The following is a 13,925-nucleotide window of genomic DNA, read 5'->3' on the forward strand; positions in this document are numbered from 1 at the left end:
CTTATAAGTCTTTTTGCATATATATATATATATATATATATATATATATGCACACACACACATACGCACACACATATATATACATACATATACATACACAGAGAGGGGCAGGGAAAAGAGAATATACGTGTGTGTATTTGTGTGTGTATACATTCTATTGGTTCTGTTTCTCTTTCCCTGGAGAACCCTAATACATAGGGAAGGAGTCTGATGGGGCTGGAAGATTTTGTACTAAAGCATAATGATTATGAACTTGAGCCATGGGGTTCAAATTCCAGCTGTACCATTTATTAGCTGTGCCTTTAGTCAGGTTATTTAGTCTTCAATTCCTTCCTCTGTTTTACCTAAACTCCAATATGTGGCAAGCATATGGAAGGTTTTAGATGTTGAATAAATGAATGAATTCAAACAGATGAAGAAACCAGGGCCCAGATGAGTTAAATGATACATATCTAGTCATTAGCTAATGAAAAAAAATCAACCCTCCATATTAAAGCAGCAGTTATGAGTCATTACTTAGAGAAAGTTAAGAGTCTCATCAAATTGATAGATTTATTTTATTTAACCAATACTTCATAGTGTCAGATACGATGATTCTAAGTACTTCACAATTGCCTTGTGAGTTGATTATAATTATTGTCCCCATTTTACCTATGAGAAAACAGAGAGATGACAGAATAATAAGATTCTTAAAAGATTTACTGAAGGAATACTGTGATCTCTTTCAAATAGCCTTTTTAAGTTTCACTAACTTTGACTATTATGTTCTCCTTCCTTGTATCCCTGGTTGACACAAGGTTCTTCCACCCTCCTTGACCACAGGCACATCTTGGCATTGGAGAGAGTTCTAGGGTGCATTCACGTACAAAAGAGAGCCTACGATGTAGAGGTTTTAAGGAATAGGAGCATGGAAGCACCTACCCTCCTCTGGCTGATGAGGACTCTCCTCCTTTCCTACAATGCTGTTCTTAGTAAAAACCAAAGTATTATTTAAAACTCTGGGTGTGCAATCTTATTTCTTCTCTACATGGCAAGCCAGAAACAGAAACCAATACTCCTGGTTCTTTTTCTACTTCTCACAAAATATGGCCCTACCTCAATGGCTTCAGGTAATAAGGAAAACCTGGGGAGTTTAGAGCTACAGCCCTTAAGCTTTCACCAGGTACTATTTATTCACTTTCTGTGACTGGGGTGGGGGCTGGGGTAAGGGCTGGAAGAACATGTAATGAAAATGCGGTAAACACACCATGTGGAAAGTAAACCAAGGAATCAAAACAGTTGATCTGTCAAATTGTATATTCTTGTGCCCAAGCCTTGTGCCCTCATGGTGTTTTGAAATATAGTCACAGGATGCCAGGCCTATCCCAAAGGTGGACCTTGGAAGGGGGGGGGGGGTTCTGAGCTAAGCAAGTAACTAAACTATTTGCAAATCGACTTTGGAAAGATCATATGATATAACGTTTTATTAAAACTTTTATTATTATACTCTTTGAAGTAGTAATTTTTTAATCAATCATACATCTTGTACCTTACCTGGGAAATACAAGCTAAATACCTTGGATCTGGACCTATTACAAACTAGAATACTTTGGGGCATGGTGTACCAGAAAAAGCTTTCAGAGACTGAATTAGCATAGTGAAATATCCATCCAGGAGAGAAGGTAATTTTCTCATTACTCATCAAATGAGATCCTAACCATTAGTTACTCTATATGTTGGTTCTTTGTGTTGGTTCACAGGCAGCTGAATCATTTCAAAGCAAATTTTCCATCACCTTCCTTCTGCGGTTTAGACCTTTAAGACCCTGAATAACTTAAATCTGTTGGTTCCGTACTGGTAAGGATGACTGTTGATATATATTTTTTTTAATCAAGCAATGAGAAAACCCTGGGGGTAGGGGTGGGGTGGGAATCTTATTATCATATTAAAAATATATTTAGGGCTATCTGATCATCCTTAGTAGACTTATATTTATCCAGTGTTTATGTCTCAAATCAGACTCTGCTACCTTTCCCAGAGCAAGATGAAGAACCTCCTAACCTGTATAGTTTTCAGCTTAAGCACAGGAGAGTGGAAAATGTTGCCACCATCACAAGATAATCCTTTGGGCCTGTGGTATTTTCTGTGAACCTTTGAATCAGTCTCACTCTTTCCTCTTATGTGTAATATTTAAAGATGTCAGTGTGGGGCATCAGCAGTTGAAAATTCAGAATACCAAACCGGTCCTCCCTGGTGACTACAACATCACTTTTGCCTGCAGGATGAGCCTTAGTCAGTGACGTACTTCCTTTATTTATTTGTCTTTTTAAATCTGGAATATCCCCCAAGTCCTCCATTCTTTCACAAAACTTTCTGCATGAATGACTTCCAGTCTGAGGGCCTTACACATATTTTGTTTCTCCTCACTGCAGGCTTTTCCCCAGGAAGATTCTATGTGCTAAATAAGTGCCACATTTTGGAAACAAATCCTGACTCTAAAGGATTTTGTAGTGACATTGCATTTGTCACCACTTCCCTGAGCCCATTCCAGCTTGCTTTATAAAGAAAGTGAGAACTGTAACTAGGAATTTTATTGCCAATTAAGTATCTGAGGACCGTGCAGATTTTCTTCTTCTTTATTGTATAAGAATCTTAAATGTTTAATGAATATTTCAGCAACATGCCTTGTTTTAGGAATCCAGCTTTAATAAAAATCCAAACAGTATTTGTTAATTATTATTGAAAACATTAATATTTCAAAATACCCTTTGGGTCAGGGAATCTTTAAGAAACAATGACTTCTACTTATTTCAATTAAAGGCATCCTTTATTTAATTCTTACAGTTCTGCTGGCTCTAAACGCCCCCTTGTAACTCTGCTTTCCTTCTTTCTTTTCCTAGGATTCTCTCTACAATAGCTTGCAATTAAAAACTTGAGCTTGGTTCTCAGGCCAGAGAGCCGGGTGTGCTGGGGGTGGGGGTGGGGTGTTTGTGTGTGTATGTGTGGTGGCAGGGGTGGGGGCAGTGCGTTGTTTTTCCGGACTCGAGACCAGGATTTTCCATCGCCTGAAAGAGGCCATCAAGTTTCAACATTGCGAGGCACGACTTCTAATCGCATCCTTCCCGGAAAAGTACAAACAGTTCCTCAGCCGAGGTCCCCCACCTCCCACGCGCTCCCCAGCTCTCCCTCCCTGCGGAAAGCCCCGCGACAGCCTCCCCAACACCTGTGAATCATCCGAGAGGCTGCCACCGCGGAACCATTTGCATACCCCACCACCCGCCCTCCCTCAGTGCCTAATACACAACAAAGGAGGACAGTTAGGATTATTGCTTTATGATTATTATTGTTAATCTCTCATATGACCAGCACAAGTAGCTTTTCTCTCCCACGCCTTTTTGAGCGCTCCCCAACCTAGCCTGGGTTTGCGCACTGAATGAACCACCAGAATTTTGTAGTGTCCCAGAGATCCTTGAATCCGCAGTCCTCCACACTCCCCTTGGAGGTCAGGGCGGTCCTATAAGGCGCGTATGCGACTCCGTGAACTATTCCTAAGAAACCCCAACATAAAACCCCAGGCTCCGGTTGCAAATTCAACCGAAAACAGCGTCATCGATTTTGCCCTTTATAAACAACTCTCAACTCCAAGGCTTGAACTCCAGCAAACCCACGCTGGTTGGGTTAACTACTTTTCCCTCCCCCGTCTCCCAATTCATTTTATATCTCCCAGAGATAATTGCTCTGACGTACTTTAAAATAACGTGTACGAGTCTGTCTCCCCAACTGACCACACTAATGCAAACTCCAAGCACTCGATGCTGCTTTGATAAAATGGAAGAATTCACTCATAAAAATAGCAGCCCACGTAGCCTGGCCATATATGGAGCTGGCAAGGGTTGACAGGGATGCCCCTTCCGAGCCGCTTCTTTAGAAAAAACAAATTGCAACTGAAATCTTCTCGACTCCCTCCCCCGCCCCCTTCTACTCCTCTGCCTTCCCCTCCCCTTCCATGACTCAATCAAAGACAACTCAGCAGGGAGAAAAATTATATATATATCACATGTTTATCGCATATATAACACACATATAATATATGCACAAACAGATACGTATGTACAGACACACGCACACACGCAGAATATCAGAAAACCAGTCGCGAGATAAATGTATTTGCCCGAGCCCGGGTGTTAAAATGGAGTCATAAGAATCGTCCCGTTCAGGTGTTTATAAAAGACTACAATACAAAGGTTTGCAGTAAAGCGCCCCGGGAGCTGAGTCAAGCAGTCCGCACATCTCGGCTCCTCCCCTCCCACCACCAGCTTCCATCCTCCCTCCGCCCTCCCCTCAACACACTTCCTCCCCGCCCCTCCTGAAGAGGGCTATTAAAAGCTGCTGACGTCAAAAGGGACGGCCATCTTTGATGAGGGCAGAGCTCACGTTGCATTGAAGACGAAACCTCGGGGAGGTCAGGCGCTGTCTCTCCTTCCCTCCCAGCCCGGCGGCTCCTCCACACTTGCGACCTGCAGGGGCCGGGCGAACACCACCCTCTGAAGAAGCCAAGGTAAGGAGCCTCCACCTCAGGTCGTGGTTCTGGTTTTGGATGGCTGCATACCCAGAGGGGACCACAGCCGCGGAGACCAAGTGAGCTTGAGCAAATACAAGTATTTGTGCACCTAGGGTGCGGTATTCCGTGTGTGCGCGTCGGGATAGCTCCTGTCTGGGGCTTTATAAAGTATTTTCGAGGTGAGCTGCTTAGGGAAGGGAGGAATGGGGACACTGCAGATGGAGCGATGGGGAGGAAGCGCAAGGATACGTACCGAATAATAACTTACTCTTTCGAAACAGTAGTGGGACTCTCTCTCTTCCATCTTGCGATGCAGTTTTCAGAGGTCTTTAGGCTGCTGGGTTTTTTTTTTTTTTTTCTGTAGACCAAAACAAACAAACCCTGCCGTTCTGACCCTGTTAGTTTGACTATTGTCGTTAAGGCGCTATTATCCAGGGAAGAATTAAGGAGAGGGCAGGTTGTGGGAGCTGGGGAGGCGAAAGGAGAAGGGGGAGTTCCCGCCCCGGGCTAGCTGAGCTGCAGCAGCGGCAGCAGCCTCCATGCCCCGCGGACTTGATTTATGCCGCCTGCTCCACGTCAACTGCAGGCTGGCGGGAGGCGGGCGGGTCGTGCTGTGTGGGAGGGCTCTGCGGAGGGCTGGCGGGGGTGGGCTCGCCTCGGGGACTGCGGCGGCCCGCAGTCAGCACCCTGGACAGCAATACCGAGGGACCGCACAGGCGCCCGCGACCTTTCAGCACCGTGGACAGCGGTCGGCAGCAGCGCCGCATCTACCTGCCGCAGAGATGCCTGGCCAGAGCTGGGTATTCAGGGCTGGAGGCCAAATTGCCTCTGTGAGACCCTGGTCTCACAGAGACTCCCTCACAGAGAACGCATAGTAGGTTAAAATTTTTTAAAAGGGGGGAAAAAATCCTTCCCATAGGACTCCTGTGCAGGTAGTTACCTGCTCCCATCCTCAGCTCCTGCATAGCTTCAAAAAAATAAGTCTACTTGTGGAAAATTTCATGTTACCTTTTACCCCTTTTTTAGGTAGGAAATAAACAAATTTAAAAAAAATCTGCATTCATCCTCCAGTTGGATATCAAGGATTTTGTTTGTTTTTGTTTTTAACACAGAGTATATTTGTCTACAGACCGCGGGTGCACATGAATGAGGTATATATGAAGATGCCAACATGATCTGTTTACAAAAGTGATATATTTCCATATATATTTCTATTTGATAAAAAAATATATATATATGGGGGTAGAATCAACTTTAAGAAGAATCAACTTTAAAAATGAAACCCACTACCTCTTCCTTCTCCCCCATCCTTGTAATTAGGCATGAACAGAAGCACACACTCACACAAATACATCTCTGAGAAATATTATTGGTCCTGTAGGGTGTAGATTTAATCTCCTTGGCCATGGTTTCAGAGTGAGTGGAAGTGTTTCCTATGGACATTGGTTATCTCAGGCTGATAGTTTTTGATTTTGACATCATTAAGACTGGTTTTCCTCAGGAAAATGCAACTTTGTCCTTCAGGGTAATGCAGGTGTTAGATTGAAACCGGACTCTGACCTAAAGATCTACTGCAATTTCTATTATGGCACTGCGGGATTTTGCTGAGGCAGTGATAAGTACTTTAACCATTTTCTACTCTGAGGCTTGGGGCCTCTGAGTGAACACAAATTACCACAGGGATGTTTCCTGCTGTTTGATATAAATAAAATAGGCATAAAATGACCAGGAGCAAAACTGTGCTATTTGAATAATTGTTAAGTAAGAGTAACAGCGTCATATGTAAGAATATATGCAACGCATTAAAGAAACGCTGTCATGATCCTTTGAAAAGCCTCACAATAAGATCTTGGATTGTTTTTGTTTGTCATAACTCTGATTATTTCTATACTAGAGCTGCTAAAATGCCCTGTCCATATAGATAAGATATTTTCATTCCCAGCTATTTATTGCCTAGTGTTTTTCAATTTTATAAATAACCATGTGTTTCCACATAAATATATGTTGATCTATTACTATATATGGGTGTAAAATTAATTTTCAGGGGTATGTAACTGCGTGGAGGAATTTTTTAACTCTGCAATCCGCAAACGAAATAAACAACTGTGTTTTAGTGATGGGAGGAGGGGAGAAAAAAAGGGTAGGAGGCTTTTAAAATGCTTTGACTTCATGCTGCATGTCCAGACAGCTCTGCGTAGTTGCGTCAAATGAAAAAGCCTAACGCTGCCAGAATTACGTGCTTGGACATTAGTAATTACTGCTGGGTTTGTTTGCTAGTGGAAGACTGGGGGGATGGGGGGTGGAGGTAGAAGACCGCAGTGAAGCTGGCAAAGGGCACGTATTTGGGAAGAAGTGGCGATGTGCACAATTATGGAGCTAATTCTAGAACAGCTTACTGAGAAATTAAAGAAAAACATAATTTAAGCATGAATTTAACATTTTTATTATTGATAAGGTTCAGGGGGGAAATGAAGAGATTTTCTATTTTAAGTTTAAAATTTTAAACATCCAGGGCAATACGGCAAGAAGAGGCAGGAACAGATGGACACAAGGATGTGCCAGGAAACATTCATGCAGACCCTCTGATGCTACCTACTTGTTTGTTCATTGGCATTTTCTGCATTATCACCTTGGCATTCAGAATACGAAACCATTTATAATCTCCTTAACCTCTCCATGGTAAAATCTCCCAAGAATTTACAATTTTTTTCTACTCTGTTAAACATGTACGACCACACATACACAAACACAATAAATTGCCCCTTAATTAGCTTGACTAAAGACATTCCTAAACTCTAAGTGCTAACCCCAGATTTATGGTTATCAACCAGAAAACTGATATTTCTGCCAGTGGCACCTCTTTTCATAGCAGCCAGCCTTCAGCAGAACATGTAGGTTTTGATGATTAGTAGAAATGAGAGGTAACTTGAGAAAGAGGTTGAAAAAGGAGACATGAAGGATAAAAATAGATAAATCTGCTTTTTATATGATGCACTATGAATAAACTATTTTTCCCCCATTATGGAACTGCTTTTCAATTCTATAAAGGTAAGAAAATTGGTGTTGTCAGCCTCAGCGTAGATCCATTTCTGCAGTGTCACCCCTTGTCAGCAAGGACCAACCTAATAGGAAGATATTGACCAATCAGTGAGTACCAGATACATAAATGAACCCCATGGAGGATATAAAGTCTCATGTTTATATGGTCTTTGACCTCAATAAATTTAGCATGTAGTAATCTTAGTAAAAACAATAAACAATAAAATCAATAAATAATACCAGAATGAAAATATAATACAACAGTGGAAGAAAAATCATGAGGGAGTATATAATTATTTGCCAAGTGAATGTGACCAGAAATAAGGAAGGTAAATTCTGAGGAGGACATTGTTGCAGTGGACTCGAATGATCTGAGCAAGGAGGCAGGACTCCAGTTGGCTTTTGGAGGTTGGACGAGAGATCTTCTCAGTAAAAGTTACAGCGTAGACAGAACTACAGGTAAGGTAAGCCCAAGTTATGGACAGCAAATGCCATCCATTTGAGTAGTGGGGAGCTTACGTTGAGGAATACACTGGAACAGAGACTTGATGCCTTCTATGGAAGGCCTTGAATATACCATGCTGGTAATTTGGTGTTTTATCATCTAAAGTTGATTTCAGAGCAGAAGCCGATATAATTAAGTAATCAGGTCCTTTTTAACATCTGAGAATTGCTATTCACAGATTGGATTATATAGTTCTTCCAGAAATAGAGGGGAGTAAATTGGTATAAAGGATGATTAATTAAAAGAAAAAAGAAGTAAGTCCTTATTGAGGCATCTTTTAAGATCCCTTTCAGGATATGAGTCCTGCCCAGACGTTAATTGTAAGTTTCAAAATTTTCATTATTGACTAGAACAAATTATACAAGATGAGCACCTACCAGAGAGATTGAAAAGCAGGTCAGGAATCCAGGAATTAGAGGTACCAAGAAAGTACACTTGAATAATAAACCTGCAGAACACCCTCTCACACCTTCTGAGTATTCTGCATTGTCAAATACATTGGCTAGCTATATGAAAATAGGTGCCAGTTTTTCTGTGCATGTTTCAGGCAGCATGACGCACAGAACCAGCCCCAAGTGGCTAAAACTGAACAACAACAAAAGAGCTGTAGTAAAAATGTGGAAAACTGAGGTGAGGTAGACAGAATATAATATTTCTTTCCCTACTATCCTTGCTGACTTTGGCCGAGTACCCTCACTCCAGGGCTGGCTCAAGGTCTGAACTATACCTATTTCGTTTTTAATCTTGTGGTTACTACTTGCACAGCAGAGCTTCAGAATTCCAAATGCTGACAGAACTGCTGAATTGAAATTGTCAATGGCTTCATGTGGAGGAATAAGTGGTGGTTGCAGACATAGATCTTGTCGCTATTTCAATTCTTGCTCTGAAGTGTCAAGGGACTATCCTCATCTGTTCTTCACCAAAACACTGGCAGGAGAGACAGCCTTAGGATAATATGTTGATTTCCAAGCTGATTCCCTGGGGGAAATTTGGAAATAGTGACATTTCAGAGGTCAAACTGGTAGTTCTTAAACTGAATGCAGAGGGCCTTCCAAGTATCTGGTAAGAGGGAGGGAGGAGACACCATGTAGCATTGAGGAAACAGGACATGGTGAGTGGAGAAAGACTTTTGAAAAAAAAATTAGTTGTAAAGGGGGAAAGGGATTTCAGAGAAATTTCCAGAGAGTTCTAGCTGCAGCTTCAGAATTACGATCATTGCTATAACAATAATTGCTACACATTTCTGCATAATTTTCTTCACAAGGATTTCCAAGTATCTGGTAAGAGGGAGGGAGGAGACACCATGTAGCATTGAGGAAACAGGACATGGTGAGTGGAGAAAGACTTTTGAAAAAAAAATTAGTTGTAAAGGGGGAAAGGGATTTCAGAGAAATTTCCAGAGAGTTCTAGCTGCAGCTTCAGAATTACGATCATTGCTATAACAATAATTGCTACACATTTCTGCATAATTTTCTTCACAAGGATTTCAGTGCACTTCACCCCATGTAAAAGTATAACCAGTTTCTGATTTCTAAATGAATAATGCAAGCCACAGTAATAATATGAGTTCATATATGATATTAGATAACATTTAGTAAACCATAGATCTGATTAAGAAGAACAGAGATACCCAAAGCAGTGATTCATCAGAATGGGCCTATCAGGGAGAAGAGTGAGCCACTAATTCTAAAAGCTTTTACCTGTACTAGTTCACTGAATCTTCATAACACCCCCGTAACCAGGGTACCATTATTATTTCTATTTTACAGATGAGGGAACTGAGGCAAAGAAAGGGTCAAAAACTTGCCTAAGATCACAGAGCAGAGCCAGGATTTAAAAGCAATCCCTCCGAGTCCAGAGACTAAGCTATTAACTATCTATTATACGACCTCTTGCATCATCCACATTTTTCATATTGGTCAGATCAGGCACAGAGAATGTATATGATTTCTTTTCCAATATCTTTTCCCCCTCAGTTGGGCCGCAGGGCATGATGTCAAGGATGCTTGCTGATCAGGAGCCAGGAGACCTGGTTCTAGCCCTGAAGTCTGCTTGTAATTTCCTGTTTTGGAATCACACTGTCTTTAAAAAAGTCACTCAACCACCATTGAAAGTCAGTTTGTTCATCTGTAGAATGACAGAACTGGAATAATATTTTCCAATATCCCAACCATTCAGAAGTTAATGAAATCAGTGCTGAAAACTCTGGGTAATAGGTCTGGGTCCAGTGACCTGTTGGTCTCAGCTGGCACTGCCTTAATATTGCTTCAGTACCTGATTTGACTCCCTCCCCCATTATAAGATTAATTTACATCCACAGCCTTGCTCCTCCTCAACCTCTCTCTCTCTCTCTCTCTCTCTCTCTCTCTCTCTCTCTCTCTCCCCCAATAATTTCTTTGACACCATTTTTCTGAAGCCTTTCCGGTCAGATTTCAGTAATCCTGGCCTTTTCCCCAAAGCCCTCATCTGAGCCATTGCTGTTGTGGGGATCTTCTTCCATCTCAATCAGATTTATTGCTGTCTGTCAGACTATTTCCTACAACCTGCTTAAACTTTTCATAATTCTTTTTCCAGTCTAATTAGCTGGGTCCCCCCCACCCTTTCTAGACCCCCTTTTGATGCTCTCCTGTGTCTGACTTAAAACAATTAGCTACTATTGTTTCATTTCTCCTCTCTCTTCCTCTGCCACTTAGAAAAAGAGAAATGGACACTTTTATGGGATCTGTGAACTCTTAAGTACTTAAAAAGTAACAATTCCATATGACCTGAATCACATGATGTTAGTAGCTAGCTGAAAAACTAATCAAATTTGAAGGATGGGCTAGGGGTGGGGAGGTAGAGTAACATTTCCAAAAAGCTTTGAGGTCAAGGGACAGGAGAAGGGGAAGCTTTAAAGCCTAGGCGATTTAAAGTTCAGAGGCTAGCAGCTGGCAGTACAACGTTTATTAATTAAACTCATAATCACATGTGAGTTAAAGTCCTGTGTTCCAGAAAAGCCATGTTCTCCTTGTTGCTACAATCCCATTCCTACTGCAATATTTCAGCATCTTTTTACTGAAGTAAAGCATGGTATTACAAGAGGAGATCCTAACTGTTTTTCTTACCGCTGCTGACTCACAGAGGTTAGCCTCAGTAGTGATTAACTGATGATAAGAATTAATCTGTATCCCCAAAAGGAGACGGGGGGAAATCCTGTGTAAGGGTTCATGTTTCCTTTTAAATGCTTAACAGTCATTCTAGAGAAAGTCAAAGTGAATTGCAATGCCAGCACCAGATTGATGCTGAATGACAGCTGCACTAGGTTTATGGATTGTTTTCTGTGGTCATGGAAAAATATACATGATCCTCTTAGCTGGTAAAGGAAGCCAAATTCTGTTCCATGTGAAGGGGGAACTAGAACAACTCACTAATCTTTTCTTTTGCTTTTGGGTTTTTTTGTTGTTCTTGTTGTTGAACTGATTTGGTTCCTATTACCCAAACATGGCTAATTCTCCTGTCAGAAATTGAGACTGTTTGCACTTTCTGCTGACTCACCTCATCCATCTTCCAAAATGGTCCCTTTTATGCTTGAAGAGCAAGGTTATATTCCTGCTAAAATGGGAGGTTCTGCAAAATGACCATCTGGTCTCATCGCTTCCGGTATCCAAATAACACCAGTCACAGATTTTGAACTTGGGAGATGACTTTTCATGCCTGCAGGCTTGAGTGAGTGGCTTCTATTCTTTACTGATGGCAGCACATCAGAAAATGAAAGCCTTATAGGTACCCCCCTGGCCTCACCCCTATTTCAGAGAAATACCTCGAAATACCTCAGTATAGCTCTGAGAATTCTGCAGGTTGGACAGAATTCCTTTCCAATGGAGAATCTTAGACAAAATTGCTGATTTCCTTTCTTCATATTCATCTTTTGTACAATTTCAAAAAATAATGACTGAAAAATTGCAAAGCAGTCTATTTCTTAAATTTCTCTGCAGCTAGTCTGAGATTGGTCTGACAGCTAGCTAGAAGTAACTCACACTGAGGCTTCTCCATCAATAAACAGAAAGTAGAGGGAAGTAAATGCCTGTGAGTCTGCTAGGAAGACTATGTAATAGTCCTGTCAAGTGAATTTTTTATTTTAATGGGAAAGCCTATTGTAACTTCACTATAACACTAGAAATAGAGATAGCATTCCTGATTTAGGCCAGAGAAATTGCTGAACATATCCACTTTTTCCTGTTTCAAGATGACTATCCCTGTATTCCTCAAACATAATCAGCTGTCATTATGGCACTCTTAATTAATTAATTAATTCAACAAATATTTATTGAGTATCTGTCATTTACCAGGAAAACACTGTACTGATTACTATAGAGCAGTAAATTAAAAATGCATGTTTCAGCCCTCAGTGCATTTTTCTGGGCATCCCCTTTTGAGGTATTATTATTTTAGAAGACCTGTTTCACATGGTATCCCTTTTTGAATCTAAGATATTAACCCAACTTAGAAACGAACTTGGTTCTCTATTCAGTATATGCAATTGATTGAAGGTTTTTACTGAGTGATCAGTATCCAGAGAGAGATTGCTACATCATAAACAGAATATGTATTAAGAACCAGCCTCAGCCATCGAGGAATTTAGTAAATATCTAAGATATTCCCTTATGTAGATTTGTCTCTATTGACATGACAATCAACTAGGATATCACTAAAATTTTCTTTAAATGTGTGTCTGTATTCCTGTATCCCCATCTATTAGAACCTCTTCCTATATAGATCATTCCCGCCACTCATGGGGAAAACAGGTCAAGCTTTGAGGAACATGGTACCTCCTAGGCCAGAAAAAAACCTAGCCATGACTATAAAGTTCATGGAGCAGTACAAGAATAAGGTGACAGAGAAACAGCAGCATCTTTTTGATGACAGGACTTCCCAAGCCAATTCACTTCCCTCCTTTGAGAACTCTGTCTTGTTAAACAAGGTTCAATGATTCAGGATTGAGTAGAAGTGTGTGTTAGTCCCCCAACTTTTGCTTTTAGAAAGTTGCCTCTTCTTACCAATGAGCAATGCTCTCATCTCCCTTGTATGATTTATCACAGTGCTTTGTAATTACATATTTATGCATTTCTCTTCCTTAACAGACTATAAAAGTTTTTGAGAGCAAGGGCAATATGTTAACCATCTTTGAACCCTTGGTACCTGTAACAGTGCCTGTCACACACCAGGTATACAGGAAATGAATGGGAATACCAACTGCTCTTTTGCAGAGAAAAGAATTCTACCACTGTAAGTAATTCCTCCTTTTATTGACCAAATGTTACACTTAAAACAACTCGGGAAGGTTGATTCACCCTAAATGTTGGAATGAAGTTATGTCCCAAAGGAAGCATTTTTGTTCACCCCCTACTAGCTGCCAAATTTCAGCAAATAGTTATTTTTCGGACGTGCTTTTTTATCTCCTGTGAATCAGGGGTTAAAATGCTAATGAAGAATCAGGTGATGCTCAAGCAAAGCATTGATAAGAGCAGATTTATATTCAGAGATGAAAAACCATTGCCTGTGAGTGATTTAAGTCAGTTTCACATACAGAGCCAAGCTATTTGACATATATCAAATACACAGTTAAAAAAGAGAGAGGGGCAGAGAGAGAGGGAAACACAGAATCCAAAGCAGGCTCCATACTCTGAGCTGTCAGTACAGAGCCTGATGTGGGGCTCGAACTCACAAACCGTGAGATTGTGACCTGAGCCGAAGTCGGATGCTTAACCAACTGAGCCACCCAGGTGCCCTGAAAAAAGAGAGTTTTGATGCCGCTGTCCATTCCTACCAGAGTCACCAGGGGGATAGATTGGTGGCTTCAGC

At 41.1% G+C, this 13,925-nt stretch overlaps 1 protein-coding gene and 1 long non-coding RNA gene across 6 annotated transcripts in view; one reads left to right on the top strand and one right to left on the bottom strand.

Annotated features, from left to right (window-relative positions):
- LOC109274713 (uncharacterized) overlaps positions 1-5,260 on the bottom strand; it is a 171,292-nt gene extending 166,032 nt beyond the window's left edge. The window contains exon 1 of one of the 2 annotated variants that reach the window (XR_002083792.2): positions 4,794-5,260. This is a non-coding gene — a long non-coding RNA (uncharacterized LOC109274713). The remainder of the gene's footprint in view (positions 1-4,793) is intronic. The other variant, XR_008417785.1, reaches the window with a different exon arrangement.
- The window catches only part of SNAP25 (synaptosome associated protein 25), an 85,501-nt gene continuing 75,951 nt past the window's right edge, over positions 4,376-13,925 (top strand). Inside the window, exons 1-2 of one of the 4 annotated variants that reach the window (XM_019462521.2) lie at positions 4,379-4,537; positions 13,205-13,349. The gene's annotated coding sequence lies outside the window, so the exon portion shown is untranslated. Of the gene's footprint in view, positions 4,538-4,595; positions 4,618-13,204; positions 13,350-13,925 lie in introns of those variants that run through there. The other 3 variants (XM_019462524.2, XM_019462520.2, XM_019462522.2) reach the window with 3 other exon arrangements.

Source organism: Panthera pardus, unplaced genomic scaffold, assembly GCF_024362965.1.
Source record: "Panthera pardus isolate Hobbes unplaced genomic scaffold, ASM2436296v1 HiC_scaffold_25, whole genome shotgun sequence".
In the NCBI taxonomy this organism is placed as follows: Eukaryota; Metazoa; Chordata; class Mammalia; order Carnivora; family Felidae; genus Panthera; species Panthera pardus.